Source organism: Bos javanicus, chromosome 2 (genome assembly GCF_032452875.1).
Source record: "Bos javanicus breed banteng chromosome 2, ARS-OSU_banteng_1.0, whole genome shotgun sequence".
Taxonomy (NCBI): domain Eukaryota; kingdom Metazoa; phylum Chordata; class Mammalia; order Artiodactyla; family Bovidae; genus Bos; species Bos javanicus.
This window is the reverse complement of record NC_083869.1, coordinates 125,668,337-125,688,562: the sequence shown is the minus strand read 5'-3', so window position 1 is coordinate 125,688,562 and position 20,226 is coordinate 125,668,337. Positions and strand designations below refer to the sequence as shown.

Below are 20,226 nucleotides of genomic sequence, written 5' to 3'. Positions count from 1 at the left end.
TCTGCACTTGGGTTTGCTGAGCTCCTCTGAACCAAACTTCTCCACTGTCCACAGAGAGTCAGCCCCCTCCCCTGCGGCTTCCTTGAACTGTCCTGGTCCCAACAACCAGGTCTAATTTTTGACTTCTAAATCTACCCCCTCCTCTCAGTTTCTTCACCCCTCCCACCTAGGTCATTCAATGCACTACCCTCCCTCGCCACTAGGTGTCCCCTTAGAGCCACTGATGCCCCCAAGGGGAGCAAGCCCCGCCCCGCCCCCTGGAATCATCAGGGCCAACCCCCCCAATAGCACAGCACACCCCACCCCACCCTACCCCCAGCCACACAGAGCTCCTTTGTGCAGCCCTTGCCCACCCCCTTCCTGCCCGGAGCAGGGCACCTGGCAAGCAGGTCTACCCTAGACCCGCCCCCTGCCAGCCCCCTGCCCTGGGTGCCAGGTGTGTGGGCACCACCCCCAGCTCTGGCTGAACCCGAGGGTCACCCTGCCGGGCGGCCCTCCCTTCCTCTCTCCGAGGTCACCCAGGGACTGTGCTTCCCGCCTGCTCCGCCCCCATCCCCTCCTGCCCTTGGCCCTTCCAGACTCCTGTCCTTGTCTTTCCTTCTGTCTCCCGGAGGACACCCCTCCTCCAGCCCCACCAGGCCCTCCCCACAGCCTCACCACCGCCCACCTCCTTCCCCTGAGAGCTCCTTGTTCCGCCCCCCCACCCCTCCCCACCCAGGTCTGAAAAACTCCTCCTCCTGGAAAGTTGCTGCTGGAAAGGAAGTGACTTCAGCAGTTTGGCCACAAGACTGGGCACTGCTGAGCCCAGCTCAGCTGAAGCCTTGCCCAGCCCACCTCCAAAGCACAAATGGAGCCACGTGCACACACATCCCCCAGTGTGTGCAGCCACTGAACACACGCTTCCCTGGTGACACACAGAAGAACTTCTGTGTACATGATCCACCCCACCCAGTGTGTACTCGTGTATCACCCGGGTGTATTCAGAGTCTTGTCTGCACACCTCTCCAGTGTACACTAGCACCCTGCCCAGGAATGCCACCCAGCATGGCACACACAACACTCTAGCCTCCCCACACCTGCACAGGACACACCCTGAGTCCTACACACTCACTCCCATGTACCATGTATGCAGCCAGTGAATGTCTCCCAGGCCAGTCCACCTAGACTTTTATGTACAGCACCCTGCACACCTCAGGACAGAGTCCTACACACGCCTGCTTGCACACAAGCTGGAGTACTTGCACACTAGATGCCCTGTACATTTACAACTGGGTACACCCAGCTCTGACATCCCCACCCTGACAATCCCGGGAGACTCCACCCCCCCAGACCTCAGGCCCCAGGAATGCTCTTTTGGAAGCTGGGTGGGGTCCCCATGCAGGCTGGGCTCTAGGGAGCTTCCTGGAGCCTGAGGCTTCATGTGTCAGTTCGGGGAGTTGCCTCTGCAGGGCAGGGCCGCTCCACCTGGCCTCTGCTGCTCTCTAGCCTGCCTGGGTGGGCTCATCTGGGCCTAGGCTAGGGAGATGGTTCCTGCCCCCGCCCCTGCCCCATCTCATCCCAGGAGGGCAGCCCAGCGTACCTCAACTCCCCAGGTCCTCTCAGCTTCCACAGACTCTAGGAGACAGGGGTCCTGGGGGGTCAGCATCACACAGCAGGCATTCTGGTTTCTACCTCTGCCCTGGGTTCTGATCACTGGGACAACCCCTTTCACTGCCCAGTTCTCTCAGGTCATCCAGGTGCAGGTCCCCCGACTAGGAGGCAGGACTTGGGGGAACTGGCTGTATATCCATGGACCTTGCCTTTCTGGATAACGGGGAGTCTGAGTAAGTGTAGTTACAGTATTTTGATACTAAAGGGCCTCTTTTTGGCCTAAGCTGAGAGGGGAGGGATCCCTGATAGGATTGAGAAGTAGTACCCCTGATCCCCACTTCCTGGGGTGGCCGGCAGACCCAGCTTCTCTGTACACTGTTACCTGAGCAAGCTGTGCAGATAGGCCCAGCTCAGCAGCCAAGGCCTGTCTTCGCCAGTGATTCCAGGGTGGTCTCTTCGGCAGCCTGAGAATCGCCCCAAACCCGGGGCCCTCTGCACGCACTTAGCTGGGCAGGCTCTGGTGTCCAGGCCAATGGGTAGACAGGTAGGCAAGCTCCCATCTGTGAAAACAAAAACAGCACCCCAGACATAAGCATGGATACAGGATGAACCAGACAGAGGGACCAGGAGACCATCCTAGGTGAGTCTAGACGTACACAGAAAGTGGCTCCAACCTCATTTCACTGGGGACTACGAACTGTGTCTTGAATCCCCAGGCAGTATCTCTGCATGGGCAGATATGTATGCATGAACAAGAACACATACGCTATGGCGAAAAGAACCTGGTCTTGGGTGTCAGAATGGTCCTTGGCTCAACTTTCATCACCTGTGGGATCTCAGGCGAGTCAGTTAACCTCTCTGGCTCTCAGTTTCCTAATGTATAAAATAGGGAGAGTTTATGAACGGGGAGAAGTGCTCTAGGGAAACTATAAATGCTAAGAGCATTTACAATGCAGGTGTGAGAGTTACTGTTCAAAGTGATGGTGACTGCAGATCTTCACAAGGGGTGTATACGCAGCTAGCATTTACCCTTCTCCATCCAAGACTGGTTCTCTCTCTTATTTTCTTTAATAACTAGGGCCCTCCTCACCCCCTCTGCTTCCTGCCCATTTGTCTACCTCCCTGAGGTTTGTACTTGAGCCCCGAGGGGTCTGGGAACCAGGCCTCATGGACTGCTTATAGGTTTTGGTTGCCTGGGAATGTGTGTGTGTACATGCGTGTTAAAGAGATCCTGCACGTCTGTGAGCATTCAGCTGTCTGGGCAAACACACCTGTGTGTGGCTTCCTGGGTCTACTTAGCCTTCTGTATGTTTCTCTGTGTATTTTTGTATGTCTATGCAAGTATATGTGTGTTTAAGAGTGCCCATGTATAGGACTGTCTCTGTGTGTGTGTGAGAGCTGCTATTTACTAGAGTTGGTGTCTTCATGTGTGTATCTGGGTCTGTTCAGTTCTCTGTGTGTGTCCAGCTGAGCCTATGTTCGCACACCTATGGGGACACACAGGTATATGTGCCTAATGTGTGACCAGTGTACCCAGCTGTGATTGAGGCATGTGTGCCCGTGTGTACACACTCTGCATCTGGCCGTGTCAGGAGCCGAACTGACTTCTGCCCATCTCTGGATGTGTGTGCATTGGGGTGAGGAGGGGAGTGGACCCTCTACTGTCCTCACAGGTTTCCAGTCTCGAGGCCAGTGACTGGGGGCACTGGTGTCACTGGATCAGTGCCATCTCCCTCCTTCCCTCTGCCTTTCTCTGGGTTTTCAGGCTCGTGGTGCGACTGGTCACAGTGTCCCTGTGGGTCTGTTTCACCGCGGGTCAGTGTGTGCTTGACTGTGACCCTGCACGTGCGTCTTGTAAGACCTCATCACTGTGCACCTGTGTATGTCAGTGGGCCCTTGTGCCATGTCATCGTATGTCTGTGTCAGCGCAACATGTGAGTGTGTGCCATGGTGTGCCTGTCAGCACAGTGGTGCTTCAGTGCTCATGTGATACCTTTGTGTAACTTGTCGTGCGTGCACGCGTGTATGTGAGACTCTGTGATAGTGTGTGTCTGTGTCACTGTGTCTGTATGCCTGCTTCCCTCCTCCCTCCCTATCTCCTGCTCTCTCTCTCTCTCTCTCTGTAGGAGCCAGACAACTCCCCAAGCCTGGATTAGGGACAATTTATCCACAGGCAGAGAAGGAGAATTTCAACCTGCCAGAGCCTCCCTCCTCTGATCCATCCCCCCTCCCCCCATGGTTGGGTGGGCACAGAAATGCAGCCCGGCAGCTCCCAAGCCCTCGGGGAGCCCCCACCTCTGCGGTTCCCCAGAGGCCCAGAAGGGTGGAAAAGATGGAAATCTGGGTGGCCCCAGAGCCCTCCAGTGGGGGTGGCTTGGCGGCCCCCCATTCAGGCCCCTGGAGCTCAGCTCATCTTGGCCCTGTTCTCCTACATATGGTGCTGGTGGTTGGGGGGGAGTCTGCATGAGGTCTGCCTGGCCCTGGGGGCTGGGGCGACCTGAGGAGTGAAGCTGCTCCCAGCCCCTCCCCAACCTGATATTCCCCAACTGATAATGGCCAGCTCGCCCGCCCCTTTAGATGGTAATGACTGAGGAACTTGTGACTGTGCCCACACGGGCTGGAAGGCAGGGGACAGCGTGGTGGGGGGAATGCGGCAAGGAGGGGGGGTGGGAGCAGGGGCTGAGCTGGGACTAAGGCTCCCTTCACGGTGCTCCAGGCGCAAGGCAGCATCACATGTTTCCCATTAGCTGCTCTGGCCTCCTTGTTCAGGGGGTGTTGGCTGGGGGAGATTTGTTCTGGTTGCAGACACCAGCCGAGACCACACAAGAGAGAGAGAGGAAAAGACGGAGAGAGAGAGAGAGGGAGAGGAAAAGACACAGGGAGAGAAAGACTCAACAGAGTCGCACAGGGAGAGAGACAGGAGAAGCAGAGACAAGGACACACAAACCCCAAAGCAGAGACAGGACTGGGTGATGCTGGGCGAGGCTTAGAGTGGGGGACAGGGTCGGCAACTGCTAAGGAGACCAGGGTGGAGAGAGGCTGGTCAGGGGCTGAGGAGCGTGTCAGCGAGGAGGCACAGGGTGCTAGTCAGGCCTGGAAGGACCGAGAGGGAGAGGGCGGGGTGGGGGGCGCTGGGGCTGCAAGCCTGATGGAGGGGAGACTCAGGGGGAACCTGATGCAGGGTCAGGGAGGGCAGAGGCGATGGGTGGGCAGGGGGAGTGGCCGCCCTGGAGCAGCCAGGCGGGGGCGGCCAGCGAGCCCTGGAGCCTCCCGCCTCCTGACCCTGGAGCCTGGGAGAGATAACAGGCCCGAATAGTGCTGACTTGCGGTTCAGAAATCCAATATCCTCCGCGGCGCACTAATCGACTACCTGAGCTCCTGGCCCGCGCCGAGCTGCCCCGATTAATCCTGCGGCTCCACAGCCTTAATTAGTTTAACAGTTTCAGGGGCAGGAGAGGCGAGGCACAGGGCCCCCAGACTCGTGGGGACACAAGCCCCTCCATGCCACCCCTGCCTGGTGCCCTGCCTACCAGGTCGCACCTGCCCCAGCCCACATCATCTGAAAAACAGCAAATTCCTTCCTCCCAGGGAACAGTCCCAAGGGCTGGCACCTGGGTCACAAGTTAGGTCTTGGGGAGCCCAGACCCTCCTGCCCTGCACCCCTGCCCCGATCCCAGCTTGTCCCTGTGCCCATGGTCTGCGTCCTGGCTCTGGCCTGCTTTTTGAGGCCCTGCCAACTGACAGCCCCATGCCACTGGGCAACATGTCTTCTCCTTAGAGTCGAGAGACAAGCTCCCAAGTTCCTGAGAGCCCCCCACCAGCACGAGATAGTCACACGTCACTCCCTACACTGGCATGAGATGGGCACATGGTGACATCGCACACACACACCCAACAGTCAGAGAGATAGGCGGATGAGTGGGTGACTACCCTCCTAACAGGAGGGGCTAAGCACAGAACCTGTCACTTCCTCCAAAGCCTGAGATGGGCACACCTGATAACTCCAGACAGTCTGAGACAGAAACACAGTTGTCACCCTCCAGAGGGTGGGACCGACACACAAATAGGACCCCAACAGGGTGCAAAATGCAGAGAACCTCTCTCACACACACACACACCTCACTTTCCAGGTGTGATAAAGGTACAGCCCCCTCCCCACAACACATCGAGTATAAGCCAGGGACACAACCTTCCCCGTGAGTCCTCCCCCTCCAGGTTGCCGGGTGGGTAAAGGACATGTCACCCCGGGCTGCTCTGGACAGGTGACAGCCCACCGGCCCCTCCCCCATCACTGCCAGCCTGGTGGTGCCGTCCTCTGCCTGCAGAGGCGTCACAGCTCACAGGGCATGAATGTCACCCCAGCACTGCCAGCGCCGGGCACAGCCACACGTTGCCCCAGTGACAAACACCGCTGGCCCCAGGAGGTGGAGGCGCACAGGGCTCTGGGCGTGACCTTGGTCCCTGGACACCAGGAGGGGCGGCGCCATGGCCTCTCTCCTGGGTAGTCCGGGGCCAGGAGGATGAGTACCGGGAAGAAGGCAGGCCGCCTGGGCATGGACAACCTGAAAATGCCACCTTCCCAAGCAGCGCTCCCCCCCCCATTTCTAATAGAACGTAGTTGCTTTGGGGGGAATAGAATGCAGAGACCAACGAGGTTGTCCTGGCCCTAAGGCCTGAGGAGCAGGTCCTAACAGGACTTCTCGGAGGCTGTGGAGTCAGGTGGGGTAGGGGTGGCTGTCACCACACGCTCGGGGGCCCAGGATGGACAGGGTGGGATGATCGCTTCAGATACCCACTGCGGCCAGAGGAGCCCCTCTTTCTTACCAAGGCCCCCTCTCCAATTCAGGCCACAGAGCCTGACAAGGAGGCCAAAGTCCAGGGGCATGACTCACCCAGGGAACAGGCCCAGCCTGCTGGCCAGAAAGTGAGGAGGACAGGAGCCAAGAGGCCTGGGTTCAAGTCTGAGCTCCTCCCAGGGCAAGCGGAGTGACCTTGGAGCAGAGGCTCAGTCTCTTTGGCTCTGGGGAGGGGAAAGAGGCAGCAACCCGGGAGGTGCTGAGGAGGAAGGACATGGCGGCTCACACCCTGGCCCACTGCTTGCTTCCTCACCAGGAACCTCTGCTTTCTGGAGCTCAGTTGCCTCAACTGGAGAGCAGAGAGGTTTCCCTGACCAGGGGTCGAACGCACGCCCCCTGCGTTAGAAGTGCAGTCTTAGCCACTGGCTCTCCAGGGAAGTCCAGAAATGGGAGCTTCTTATTGAAGAGGGGAAGATAAGACTAGGAAAGGGCAGGAGGCTTGCCCAAACCACAGGGCAAGTTAGTATCAGCTGAATCCAGCCTCTGCCTCCAGGCTTCCCGCCTGAAGCTGTTTCTGTAGGACTGCTTGGAGGGAGAGAGAGAGAGTGAGTGAGTGAGTGAGTTAGTGTGTGTGTGTGTGTGTGTGTACTGTTGCTTACAGAGCTGCTCTCCTGTCCAATGAAGATCAAGAAAATGGACAGGAGTTTGTCATATAGCTTGACCTTTACCCACGTGGTCCACCTTCAGACTTCAGACCAGAAGGCTAGGGAGGCAGCCTGCACCCCAGCCCCCGTGAGTGGCGCCAGCACCTGGTGCTTGCAAGGACTGGGGGGGGTCTTGGGATGTCAGCATCCGGGGCCCTGTTGTTGTACAGGAGCCCAGAGAGGGACAGGCCTAGACTGAGGTCACACAGCACGACAGCAGCAGTGTCCAGCATCCTGGCCAGGGACAGCCTCAGAGCAGAGTTCTCTAGCCCCTGGGGTGGCTGGAGCTGGGGGGCCCTGAGGGACTGAGCAAAACGTGGCGACAGATGGCCTGCCGAGGCAGCGGCGATCTGGGCGGCTGGCAGGCATGCTCGCTCCCGCGCAGGGAAGCGGCTAATTTTAGCTGAGGCCTCGATGCCAGCTTTGTTCCCCCCACCCACCCGCCGAGGGGGCCCGGCATGCCTTGCGTGCAAACCCGCCTCCCCCAGGCACCCCTACTCCCCCGCCTGGCCCCTTGGTGAGTAGTGCCCAGACCCAGGAGTCCTAGAACTGTCTGCCCGCCCAGGTCTCATCACACCCAGAGGCAAGGGCTAGGCCCTGGAGGCCTGGCACCGCCATCCCAGGGTCTGTTTCCCATGACTCCAAGCTCATTCCAAAGAGGGGGTGTGAGGAGGAGGGCCTGACAGCAAGGGCTGCCAGTCGTGGGTCGGGGGGGAGAGGGGGCACTGTCCTCCACCAGACACTTAAGGAGACAGGACCCTTATTCCACCCCAGCCCTGAGCCAAACCAATTCTTCTGTGCTGAAGTCCCCCTCCAGCACAGAAGTATTGGTGAGCAAGGGCGGCGGAAGTCACTCCACCCTTTCCCTGTTCTTTATAACCCTGATTTTGCTCCAGGAACTCAAAGCACTCAAGAGGAGTCAGAGATAGAGCAAGGGGACTATACCCTCTGTACCAGAGGGGAAACTGAGGCACAGTCTGCGGCAGCCATCATTGTATGAGGGGGAGAAACAAATCCCAGGAATCAGGGAAGGAGGCCTAAACATGCTTTTCGTGGAGTTCCTAGAGCCAGGGGGCTTCTTGGGCCAGTTCAGCCCCTAACAACTACCGTCTGCCCTTACCTAGGCTGGGTGAAGGTAAACTAGATGATGGAGCCCGTCCTCTGAAGGGAAGAGAGGCCTGGTAATCTTGGTTCGTTGTGCCCCACGCCCTGCTGACTCTTTGCCCTTAGAACCTCCCCATCTCATCTCAGGTTCAACTACATGTGCCGAATGAACACCAGGATTATCTTGAAAGAGGACTCCTTTGGGGTGACTCCGGAGAGACCCCCACCATCCCAGGGGCCATGAGGGGAATGACCCCTCATGACTAGGAAACAGAGAAAGAAGACTGGAAAGAAATCTATGAATTTAGAAGGAGAGAGTCGGAAGAGAGACAAAGGAGAAACCAAGGCAGAGAATTGGATTCAGGGAGAGAGAGGCGGAAACAGGAAGCATGTCGGGGGGCAAGAGAAACAGGGCAGAATGAGGTTAAGAAGACAAAGATGGGGAGACAAAAAGACAGAGAAAAGCTCGAGGAAGGAAAAGAGCCAGAAAGAGACAGGAAGTCTTCCCTTCAGGGAGAGAAGGATAGAGGAGGAAGAAAAAGACAAAGAGACAGAGAGACAAGCAGAACGAGGCAGAGACAAAGACAGAGAGAGAGAGCAAGACACCTGCAGAGGGGAAGGAGATGGAGAAGGGGCTGCCACAGACGGGGCAAGGCACAGGGGACTGAAGACACCACAGGAAGCTGGAGACAGAGGGACTGACTGACACACCCAAAGACCACTGGAGACAGAGGGAGAGGGGGAGAGGCACTCAGAGACTGGGAAGGCAGGAAGGGGGAGACACTAAGTGATAAAGTGTGTGTGTGGGGTGGGATGGGGGCAGCAGGAGTAGACAGAGGCAAGGAGGGAGGGGGTGTGAAGAGGAGGAGGGGGAGATGTCGTCGCCAGAGCTGGGGGGGACAGCGGACAGAAATGGAATGTGAGTCTGGGCATGAGGCTCACAGATGCGTCGGCTCCGGTTTCAGCTGGGGCAGTTGGTTGCTGGGGTGGGGGGGATGGTGGGGGGGAGGAGGAGAGCTCACAAGGGGGGGGGCTGTTGCCATGGCTGCAGGCACTGCAGGGGCACAGTCTGCTGGCACTTGGAGGTCTGGGCATGGTAGGGGGCTGACTTGGGGGAAAAACAGGGGGAGGGTGATGAAGAAGGCTGGCCCCTGCCCTGGGGGCTCTACCAGGAAGAAAGTTTCCAGACAGAGGATGGGAGATGTTGGGAATGGAGAAAAGCTCTGGGCCCTGCTCCACTCCATGGGGGCACACCATGCTCTGGGTTGCCTGTGGGCATCCCTGGTTCCCCACCTGTGCCTCAGGCTGGCCCTTGGGGATCCTCTTTCTTGTCCCCTCCAGTCTAGCTGAAGATCCCACATGCTGCCGCTGCTGCTTCTGCTTGCAGGGGAGCAGCAAGATTGTGAATTCAGGATCTGTAATCCTAACGCAGAGCCCAGGCCTACCGGGCTCCAGTTGCCAAGGCGACGGAGGGTCAGAGGGCAGCGCGGGGCGCCCGCTCCTCCAAGTCAGAATCCCAATTGTTAAAGCCCAAGAATAAACAGCTGAAGCGGCCGTGGGGGGGCCGGGAGGGGGGCTGAGGTCTGCATCGGCTCAGTGTGGTGTTGTCAAGCGAGATGTCACTAATTGTCTGAAGGAACGGGCTGAGGCAGCTCTTAACTGCTTCTGTACCACCGGAGACACCTTGGCTGCCTGGCCCCATCCCCTGGGCCTCCCAGCATTCCACCAGGCCAGCCTGGTGGTGGTGGGGGGGTGGTGCTTGCCCAGCACAAACCCTGCCTCCCTTGCACTGAATCCCTACATACCTTGGCTCCCAACCCTCCTCGCGGCTCAACTTGGAACCTCCCACCTGCAAACTAAATGCCTTATGTCCCCAGAACCAGTACCCCCAATTACTGGAACCACACTACTCCTTACAGCCCAGAGGTAACCCTTTGGCCTACAAAAGCCCTCCCAGCTCCTCCATCACTGTTTCTTCCTCATCCTCTCAAGAGCCAGAGATTCTGGTTCAAGGTGTGTGAATTGCAGAGGAAAACAGATTTCGGGTTCCTCTGATCTTTGGTGGGGGGGTGGGGGGAGAAGCCCTCCTACGGGGAGAGAGGAGGATTATGCCATCCTTCTTTGCAATTCCCTACTCTTAGTCACACACCAGAACTAAAGGCCTGAATGGAGCCTGGATACCTCATTTCTAGCTTTGATTCTTCTACCTATTTGCTGTGGGACTTCTGCCAGGATATTTTCCCTCCATGAGCCTGTCTCTTCATTTATTATCCATCCTAAACATTCAGTAGTGCCTATTCTGAGCTATGCCATGTCTGGAACCACTTCCCAGAGGAACTTCTAATCCAGTGGGTGCGAAAGGCTCATAATACAAGGTGGAAAGCAATCAGAGATCTATCAGGTAAGATATTCCATGAAAGACCCGTAAAGGCCTGGTACACAGTAAATGGTTCAGTGGACAGCTGCTGGTGTTAGTAGCAGTCAGTACTGGTATGACTGAGGATCGCTAAAAGGGTGTAGGTAATAAGAAAAAAGACTGGTGGGGGGTGGGGGAGAGGTCGGTTCTGGAAGGCTTCCTGCAGAAAGTGGTACCTGGTAGGATTTGGACAGGTGGGCAAGAAGGTTGAGTGCTCCAGGAAGAAAGGAGGTCTTGTGAGGTTCTTCAAAGAGAGCAGCTCGGTTCGCTCTCAGGGTCGTGTGCTCAGCCCCGCCCAAGGCAGGAAGGGCGAAGCCTTTCAATGGTCTCCCCGCCCCGTGGGCCGGCCCTGCCGCCTCCTCCACCCACGGCGCCTCCAGATCTCAGAGCGCGGAGCCTGGAAGGGGCGGGCCGCCCGTGGGCACGGCTCCCAGAGATTGGTAGCACCTGGGTGACGTCACGTGGGCGGGGCCAGGACTCCAAGCACGCCCCCTGCCCCAGACCACTCCCCGCCCCCCGCCCCCCCAGCTCCAGGCCCGAAGCGTGGATCCCCCGGGAGGGGGCGCTCAGGCAGCCTCGCAGCCCCCTTAGGTGGCCGGCGCGGCTGGGGCGCTGTCCCGTGGGCTGAGAGCCGGGCGCAGAAACAGGGGATCCCCCAGAGAGGGCCCAACCCGCCCCGGGGTTGGGCTTGTACAAAAGGCAACTTGTTCTTTCTTGGGATGCCTGCGCCTTCTCAAACATACCTACAGCCACACTCCGGGGACAGGCTACACCCACACATGGCTGCACAAACCCGCCGGGGTAGGCAGCAGAGGGGGCTGTCGCCAGCCTCAGAGGTCGGCTGTTAAGAAGAACCTTGCCCCAACCACCCCTTGCTACAGACTAAACATCCTTTACCTCACCCCATCCAACCCCAAGTGACCTGGATACTCCCACAGCCTCACGCAGAGCCCTGGGGACACTGACCCCGTCACAGTCTCGTAACTCTCCTCTTCCTGAGACCAGCTGTAGCTCACCAACTCCTCTGGAGCCTTGGGACACAATGAGGCCCATTAAGGGTTACTTTTTACTGAGTACTTGCTCTCTCCCAACCCTCATGATTGCCCTTTATGATGAAGACGATCAGTCCCACTTTGTAGTTGGGGAAACTGAGGCTTAGGTTAAAAAGTTTGTCTGAGACAGAGACAAGGATTTGAACCCAGGTCAGGCTTGACTTCCGAGTCCATGTTCTTCTGTGTATTATCTCTGTAACGACCCCATCACACACAGCAAAGCCATTTCAGAGTCAGGGTAATTCACCACCCCAAACGCATCGTAATGTCACTGTCTAGTAGCTGGCAGTTTCTCTCACTAATCAGTGTGTGTGTTGAGGGCGGGTAGTCTCCTAACTTTAAGCTTCCTCAATCCTCAGTGTTGGCCATCAGAGTCATAAATGGAACACAGAATGGGAGCAGGGCCACAACACGCTACCTCTAACCTTTCCAGCAAGCTCACCTCCACCTCCCCTGACCTTAGGATGACAAAGCACTGCCATACTGGCTGGGGCTCCAGGCCTGGAGCTCTCCCTGACCCCTTGGGCCAGGACCCTCCCCTACCCCTCATTGCCTGCTGAGAACAAGTCGAAACAAACTCTTCCTGGGGATGTCAAAGTACCTTTCCTGGGGGAGGCAGCTCTGTGATCCCCTGAGCAGGGCTAGGGAGAAGGATCGGGTTACTCCTTCCCCAGCTGTGCCTGGACTCCTTGGGGCTGACCTTTCACCTCATCCAGGCCAGGACCCAAAGGGGACTGGAGTCCAGCCCTCACCTCCTGTTAACCCTCTGCATTCTTCATCTTAAAATTCCAGAGCCCCCATGGGGTGGGGGTGGGGGGTCCTCAGGAAGTCCAGCCGGGCATGCCAACCTTTCCCCACCATCCCATCCTGGGGTCTGGTTTCCCAGAGAGCTTTACAGAATGCTCCTCCCTGCCCCCTGCCCAAGCTGCCCTGCCCTGGCGGGATCAGATACCTCCGCCCAAGCAGCTGAAAATGACCTGGGCTATTTTCGCTCTGGGATCACATTGCAAACTCCCCCTGGAGCTGGCAGCTTCCCACAGTCCCTCCAGACCACTGCCCCTCACTTCCTCATCCCTCACCCAGAACCACTGACGAACAGGACAGGAGGGCTGTTAGAGACCACTGGCCTAAACCCCTCACATGGGGAGACTGAGCCCACGGGGAGTCAGGCACAAGGTTGGGCAGAGAACCAGGCTGTCTGTGTCCCCGCCCAGGTCTCTTTCTACTGTCAAGCACAGCCTGCTCTGTACCCTAGATCTTAGAGCCTCCGACCCAGCCAAAAATCCAGCCGACCTCCTCCAAGCACCAGAAAGTCACAGTGGAGACTACCCACAAATCTCTGCGCCATCCTGCATGTGGGAAACTGCTTCCGCAACACACTTTTCTTTGTTTAGAGTTGGGACTGCATCTGTACCTGTGTCACAGTGACAGGGACCACGGGAATGTTCTGGGGGTGCAAACTAGGAGGAAAGACAGGGAGACAGTTCCAGAGGGACAGGAGGCTGATACAGGCTTCCAGAGGTTTACATTGCACAATCCTTCGAAGTTCCCAGCAGCCCCGTGCCCCACCTTCTCGGTACCCCAACTCCCCAAATCCTACACACCCAGCCCCCTCCAGGTCCCTACCTCTCCACCTCAAGCCTCATCCTCCTGGGCAGGAATGTGACTGGTCAGGTCTGAGTTGACCACATGAGTGGCTATAAGGCGACAGACCCCCCCCTCTTCCTCCCATCTCCCCAGCCTGGAGGGGAGCTTACATACCAAGGTGGGGGGAAGAACTGCTTTAACCCTTTGCAGCCAGGCTTTCAGGGTGAAAAAGAAGGGTCCTCCTCTATTTCCAGCGGCCCCTCCCCTACAAGTGCTGCCAGCCTGGGCGGTGCAGGCAGAACCTACTTCACCCAGGAGGTAGAATGGGGGTATTTGCCCTGCTAGTCCCTGTTAAGGAAACTTATCCTTTGCTACCCCAAGTGTTTAGTCTCATCTCCCATGACATTTAGAAAAACAGTCATGAACTGGAGCTGAGGGAAGAGAAGGAAAGGAGGTATCATGAACCCCAACCTCAGGAGCTCCTAGTCTGATGGGAGAAATACAACCTCGCCCTGGGGAGTCTGAGGGGGGAGACCAGGCACAGAGGCTGGGACAAAGAGCTGAGAGCAGAGAAGAGCACGGAGCTGCGCAGAAGTGGGAGGAAGCCAGGGCAGGAGCAGAACAAGCCAGGTGGGGTCAGATCGGGCAGGCTTCCCGGAGGCCCCTCGGCCCACACCCCTCCCCCTAGGCTCTGGAATCTCGGGGGTCAGGGCTGAGGGACAACCCCGCCCCCTGCTCCCCTCGGGCTCAGGAATTCCACCAGCCAAGGGTGGGGGGGGGCCTGCTTCGGCCTGAGTCCAAGTTGGCTCTCACTGGACCGGGAACTACAGCTCCTCCTTGGCCCCCCACCCCCACCCAAGCCCCTGGGCTGGCCCCCGGCCCCCTCCCTCCCCCTCCCTGGCTGGCACGGTGTGTGCCAGGCACTGGCAGAAAACAAACCCGCCGGGGTGGGTTTGCAGGGAGCGGGGTAACCTTGACACAGTTGCGGCAGTCGCTAATGGCAGACACACACTCCGCCTGTTCTGGGGGGACTGTTGCCGTTGCTAGGAAACCAGCAGCCGCGTGAATGGAAATGGGTCAGTAAACCTGGGGAGAGATAGTGTGACACTCGAACCACTGCAGCTGCTCCAGCCCACACTGAAATCCCTCCTCTTCAATATTTATCACTCCCGCCTGGGCCCTCAGCTCCTGCCAGGCCCTGCACCAGCCTGGACCTCAGCATCCACCCCGTGCCCCCCCCACCCCTGCCAAGGCTCTACAGAGGAGGGCGAGAAAAGAGATGGTGGGGGCTCCTTATCCACTCCTTGGGGGTCCCCCCCAGGAGGGATGGAACTGGCTCTGGAGGAGATTGAACAGGAAACAGAGTCTAATCCCCTGGCGGGGAAGGGGTTAAAAGGTCAATTCACGCCTGGTCCTGATTTAGGCACCGTGGTAAAATTACTGCGAGTGTGAGCGGGTTGTGACTGCCTGCTAGCCTACCTGCGGAGGGACTGATGAAGACAGACCGCTCTCCCAGTGTGTAAGAGATGGAGGAGGAAGAGGCACCTAAAGCATGGCCAGGATGCTCCCACAGCCTAAGAACACCCTCCCTAGCAGCCTGGCAATGTCCCCAAGATGGCTCAAGGCTTCCTAGCAGCCAGAACCGACGCCCCTCGTACAATCTGATAGCACCCCAAATGGACAAAAGCTGCCTAACTGCCTTATAATGCCATCCTGTACAGATACTCTCCGAAAACAGCCAGACTCTTGCTGATGACTAAACCTTGACAACACCCTTACACAGATACCCTCACATGAGAATGTGACAACAGCAATTCCGAACAGTGCGGTTCAGCACAGCACCTATAAACAAGCTGACAATCCTGGGCACAGGCAAAACTGTGTCAGACTGTTGAATATTCCAACACTTCCCCGTGAGGCTGGTGCCTCCCCAACAGCCTGCCCTAACCTAAAGCCTGACTCTGTGGTTCATCTGGTTTTTTTTTTCCTCCCTCCCATTGTCAGCCTCCTTGTCTTGCATACACCAGTAAACTGGCCCTGTGACCACTCTTCTGGACCGTCCCACAAGCTAACTGCCTCATGCACCGCGCCCCCCATTCCCTGGAGGCTGACTGGTCACTGACACACACATTCCCTTCCCCTAGAAGCAAGGAGTCTCACAGCCCCGCCTGACACCAGCTCTTGTTCTTAGGCACAGGCCTCTCTATTGACAGGGAATCAGTAGCACCACTTGGGTGATATGCCCCCCTCCACCCACCACAATCTCAGCCAGTATCCTTGGAGGGTGTGTCTTAGGGAGGGAGGCACTCCAGCTTTCTGGGGTGGGGGGGCCGGGTGGAATATACCTCAACAAGAATCTCCCAGCTGACTCGGTTCTGTGTGCTCCTATCTCCTAGGATACATCAGTCAACACAGGCTCCGAGCCTGTCAGAGCTGGAAGGTGCCTTAGGGAGTCACTAATCCAGCCTCCTCCTCTATGCAGGAGGAAACCGAGGCCCAGAGAGGGGAAGCAGCCTGCCCAAAGCCACACAGCCCTTCTTTTCTAGTCTCTGAGAGTCCTCTGTGATAATGGGGGTTGGGGGTAGAGGACACTCAGCCCAGAGTGAGATGGAACTGGATTAGCTGGGAGAGGGAGGGTCTGTAGTCCTGGAGAGCTTATGAGAACTGCCCTGCGGTGTCTTCAGATACATGGGACCCCGGCAGCCTCAGAATCTGGGGTCCACATGGATTTGCTCAAATTTGTACTTTGCCAAAATGATCTGGTACACATTCACCTCCAACCCACTTTCTATTCCAGGGCTCCAGAGAGCTCCCTCCCCAAATCAAAGGTGAAAGGAGGCTGCTCTGTTCCCTATACCTCGCCTAGAACGTCTAGGGAATCCCTGCCTTTTTTATTATTATTACTACTTTTTGGCAGTGGCACATGAGAGCTTAGTTCCCAGACCAGGATCGAACTTTCGCCCCCTGCAGTGGAAGGGCACCGTCCAGAGCACTGGACCACCAGGGAAGTCCCTGCTTTTTGTTATTTAAATAGATCTCTGCCACGGAGCCTTTGGGATGCTGCGAAAGAGATTTTCTGCAAGGTAATTTTTATTTCAACTCCACTTTGCAGAAAAGCAAAACGAGGTTCACAGAGGTGGTGTAGTTTGCTCAAGTTCACACAGACAACAAATGGAGCCTTGAGTTCCTTCCAGTACACAGGGAAGGCCCATCCAACAGGAAACAGGGAGAACTGGGGGGAGGAGGGGTAGGAGGAGAGGGAAGGGTGGGAGTTGACACAGGCCCAGGCCCAACATCCTGGGCTGAGGGGGAGCCAACAAGCATTTGAATTTGAATCTGGGTATCTGGGTTCCACCCCCACCCACTCTAGCTGAGGTGGAGTGAAAGGTCAGCAAGAAGATGAGAGGGAGAGGAAAGCAGAATTCCATCAGCTTCCCAGCCAGCCTGGACCATACTCCAGGGAGCTGGGCCAGGGGCTGCCCCAACTTCTCAGGCCCAGAGCTCTCTGCCAGCCCCTGCCCCCACCCCCATCCCAACAGTAGAAGGAGTGAGAAGACCCCACCCCTTCCCTGGACCTCAGTTTCTCCATCTGTACTAAGAGCTAGCCTCTGGTGGTTTTGTCGCTAAGCTGTGTCTGATTCTTGCAATACCATGGACTATAGCCCACCAGACTCCTCTTTCCATGGGATTTTCCAGGCAAGAATCCTGGAGTGGGTTGCCATTTCCTTCTCCAGGGGATCTTCCCCACCCAGGGATTGAACCCAAGTCTCCTGCATTGCAGGCAGATTCTTTACCAATTGAGCTACCAGGGAATTCCCAGGTTAAAAAAAAAGAAAGCCTAGCAGGAAGGATTTCTAAGGGCCCTTCCAGCTTTAACAATGTGGTGACCATCCTGATTCTCAGTCTCCAGAGCAAATGTGTAAGTCTCTCCCCCAGACTGGAGCTGAGAATAACGGTAAGTGTGTGTTCAGTAAATAAATGAACACTCAATAGAACCAAGCTCCTTCCATCTTTCCCAGCCCAATTGAGAGGCACTACTTACCTTGCAAGGCCAAATTTCTCAGGGCTTTTGGAGAAGAGATTCAAACACTTTTGAAGGCTCTGAGTGGGGCTGGCTGTCTCATACACAGGTGCCCTTTATTTCCTGTCCTGACTGTATGCAGACACTATGGGAATTGCTTTAAATATTGTGCAACTTTAAGCCCCACCACAAGGCCGCGGACTACCTTCTAATTCGTTTTTGTTTTGTTTATCTTCGTTGTGGCCTACCTTCTACCATCCATTTCAAATGAGCAAAGGGACTAAGGAGTGAGGGGGCTTGCTCAAGGTCACTTCGCCAGGGAGCGACAGAGAAGATATCAGAACTGTACCTTCGATCCCCTCGGCTTCTTTCACGCAGTGAGGGTTTGCTGGGTTGGGGCAGGACATGAAGTGGAACAGGGACCACTGGCAAGTGCGGGGGGGCGGGGGTGGGGTCCAACCCAGGAGGGGGAGGTGCCTGCTGAGTTGCCAAACGGTTCCACGGTTTGCAGAGCACCAAACGGTACTGGAACTAGCGAAGTGGTGGGAAAGCATCCCTTCCCCTCCCCCACAAAGGGTAAGGTAGACCTCTTTCCCTCCCGCAAGCCAGCGTGCCAAGAGTGAACCCTAAGGGGTCACTTACCTACTCCCCTGGATCTCAGGGCTCCTTGTAAAAGGAAGCCCTCCCGGGAGCCCTTTTCTGGATTCCCAGACCTGCAAGGTGCAGAGCCGGCCCCCCAAAGAAAGCTGCCGCAGCCGTCGAGAAAACTATCCAGGATTTTTCTGGCCCATCCGACCCCCACCGGGTCCGCAATTGCGAGGAATGGGGGTGGGGGTTCTTGTGAGCTGGCTGCCTCACCTCCCTCCTAGAAGCCCTCGGGGGGCCATGAGCTTGAGCAGGAGGCTCTGGTCTGCAGCCCCAGCGGTTCTCGGGCCGAACGGTCCGCGGCTTTTCCCGCCACCGCCTCTCCGGCTACCTGGCAGGCCTGAGCGGCCCTCAAGCCTTGCCACCCCCCGCCCCCCCATCCCTCCCAGATGAGGCCTGAGCTACTGACTCCTGGAGGAGGTGACGGGCCGAGAGGGAAACCAGGCGGCTGGGGGAGGGGCGCCGCCTGCACCTGGTCCCTCTAGGCCGCCCCGGCCGGGAGGGGGCGGGACTGGACCCCAGCCAGACCCCCCGAAAAAGCACGGCGGGACACGGAGGCGGTGTGTGCAGCTCGTCTCGCCTGGTGCGCCGTGCGGAGGCGGGGCGGGAGATCTCTTACCCTCCCCACCCCACCCCCTATTACCCTCGCCGCGGGGGCGCCCCCTAGGGTCGAGCTGCAAGGCGCCCCTTCCCGAGCCGCGCGCTCAGCCCGCTCCCCCGGCCGGCCGCGCTCTCCAGCTGCAGGAAATTCCAGAAGCTCTCCATCATCCCGGCGCAGCGCGCAGCCCGGGCTGCCAAGGCTCCCCGAAGGAGAGCCACATGCCGGCCGGCCGCGCGGCCCGCCCTCGGCTCCCCCCGCCACCCCCGCCCCACGCCGCCTCCAACCCGGCCGGGCAGCCACGTCGGGCCGGGCGGGGGGCCCGGCCGGCCGCCCCTTCCCGCGCCCCGGGCCCAGCGGAATGCGTGGCAGCCCCGGCCGGGGGCTATTTTCAGCGGGAAGGGGAGCGGCCCGGCCTCGGTGTTTTTTGGCTTTTTCCTGGCCCCCGGCCCGCCAGCCCGGGCCCTCGGCTGCCCGCGCAGTGGAGAGGGGGTCACGTGGCGGGGGGAGGCTGGTGGAAAGGGAGGGCCGCCGCGATCCGGCTTGGGGCTCGGGCCCCGGCCCAGGCCCGGGAGGCGCCCGGCGGCGGTGCGGACCTGCGCTTCTCGGCCGAGGCAGAGCGGCGGGATTATTAATAGAGCGCCTGGCTCCGGCTGCGGCTCCACGGCGCCCGCTACCTGCACGCCCCTCCTCCGGTGAACACGGGCGGCCAGGGCACTCCCTCCCCAGCGACGGACTCAGGCCTTACTGGATGGCGCGGCTATGCACCAGTGGCCAATCACCGGCCTCGATTTCCTTACCTGTAACTCGGGGATGAGCCTTACCTGGCTTTACAAGAGGGGTTACGGAAATAAAGGTTTTGCTCGCCGTATGCCTCTCCTTGGCCAAAACGCCTTCTCTTTTGGGAGCCTCAGTTTTCTCGTTCATAAAATGAGGGAGTCCGAAAGAACTCTTAACAGAGGAAGAATCCCTTATATTTGAATAACGCATTTTCACTACAACCTACTTGAGCTCATGGACTACCCAGGGACAAGAACCAATACTGGGCACTTGCCCTGTATAATCTGCATGCAGTAAACTCATTTAATTAAAAAGTTCCCATAAAGGAGGTAATGTTCCTTTTTTGCTGATGAGGAAACTGAGGCTCTAAGTTAAGTGACTCTCCAAAAGTCACACAGTGGCAGGGGCCAGAATCAGATAAGCTCTGGCTCCAGAGTCTGAGTAACCACTGAACTAGAATGCCCTGAGACAAGCAAGGGTAAACTGAGGCTCAAAGCAATCTGTCCCAAGTTGCCTTTGCCCAGTTAGTGGCAGAGCTGAGCATCTAACACAGATTTCCAACTCCTAGTCTAATGCCCTGTGCAGCACTCTGAAGCTGTTCAACACTCTGAAGCTGTTCAGTTCCTGCCCTGGGGTAGCGAGTGGGGCCCTAAGATGGGATCTAGAAATGGGCACAGAACTGTGTCCAGGGCCCTGAGGGATCACACTCTGCTCCCAAGGGTCAGGCCCAGACTCCCAGGCCCCCAGGATTTACTAATCCACCAAATTCTAGACTTAGCCCAGCCTTCCCATGAGAATGAAGACACGTGAGGGTGAGGAGAGATGACATGCAGGGGTAACAGCCTGGGAGAGGGCCTGGAGTTGCTTCCTGTCCCCCTCCGCTACCCCTTAGCAAGGAAGCACAAAGGTTGGCAGGCCCCCTACTCCGCCCCG

At 57.8% G+C, this 20,226-nt stretch overlaps 1 protein-coding gene across 5 annotated transcripts in view; it reads right to left on the bottom strand.

Annotated features, from left to right (window-relative positions):
- Positions 1 to 20,226, bottom strand: part of AHDC1 (AT-hook DNA binding motif containing 1) — a 64,932-nt gene that overhangs the window by 19,302 nt on the left and 25,404 nt on the right. For all 5 annotated transcript variants that reach the window (XM_061391516.1, XM_061391535.1, XM_061391525.1 and 2 more), the window contains exon 3: positions 1,973 to 2,150. The gene's annotated coding sequence lies outside the window, so the exon portion shown is untranslated. The remainder of the gene's footprint in view (positions 1 to 1,972; positions 2,151 to 20,226) is intronic.